Raw genomic sequence first — 866 nt, 5'->3', positions numbered from 1 at the left:
AGCTGAAAATCTTCCTCTGCATAAGCACAAAGACAACATAAAAATACATCAGAGATTTATGGCTGCACCTTTCAGTCCCAGCCCCCTCACCTCCAGTCACTGACCACGTGTAAGGCACTTCAGTTCTGTGTCCCCACTGGAACCACGGACCACTGATTTAATCACAGCTTGTCCATACCTAGAGATTTTTAACTTTTCTGACTTCGAGGAAAACCATCTCAAGTGCAAAAGATTGGAAATTAAATTCCCAGGTTTTTGGGGGGTTGGCTTTTACTTTGTGATTTTTTTTCACTTTTTCGGAGGGTGCCACTGAAACTTGTTACTAATAAAGATGGATTGAGGATTGCTTATCAGTTATTAGATGATCTCAACAATGTCAAATTTACACATACACTCTAAATTGGTCAGAATATGTATGAAATGTGACCTGAATTAAGTAACTGTTTATGCTTCCAAACTGCTGAAACAAGTGATGGATTAGTGCTTTTAGTCTAAGTAGCTATTTTGTAGGTCAGAAATGTTAGTGCTGTACCAGCCCATTAGCAGGTTGCTGAAGGGAAGCAGTAAAATTTTAATATTGTTGCTTTTTTCTGCCAACCCTCTTTTGAAGTGATTTTTAGAAAAACATTACAATTACTGAGGACTTAAACATCTCTAAGATTAAAATAAAATAAAAGTAAAACACAAACCCAAGCCTTAAAAAGACAAGGAGAAAGGAGCATCTGGCAGGGCCAGAGGAAGTGTGTCACAGGTTTGGAGAGTTCACAGCGGGTGAAGAGAAGGCTCCAGGGAGACCTGAGAGCCCCTTCCAGAACCTAAAGGGGTTCCAGGGGAGCTGGAGAGAGACTGGGACAAGGGATGGAGGG

General features: G+C 40.9%; 1 protein-coding gene across 1 annotated transcript in view; it reads left to right on the top strand.

Annotated features, from left to right (window-relative positions):
- Window positions 1-866, top strand: part of CUNH3orf33 (chromosome unknown C3orf33 homolog) — a 6,884-nt gene that overhangs the window by 699 nt on the left and 5,319 nt on the right. The gene's annotated exons all lie outside the window — the stretch shown is intronic.

The sequence above is a fragment of the Manacus vitellinus genome, unplaced genomic scaffold (genome assembly GCF_001715985.3).
Source record: "Manacus vitellinus isolate BGI_N305 unplaced genomic scaffold, ASM171598v3 scaffold_45_pilon, whole genome shotgun sequence".
NCBI classification, from domain to species: Eukaryota; Metazoa; Chordata; class Aves; order Passeriformes; family Pipridae; genus Manacus; species Manacus vitellinus.
This window is presented reverse-complemented; position numbering and strand designations above follow the sequence as displayed.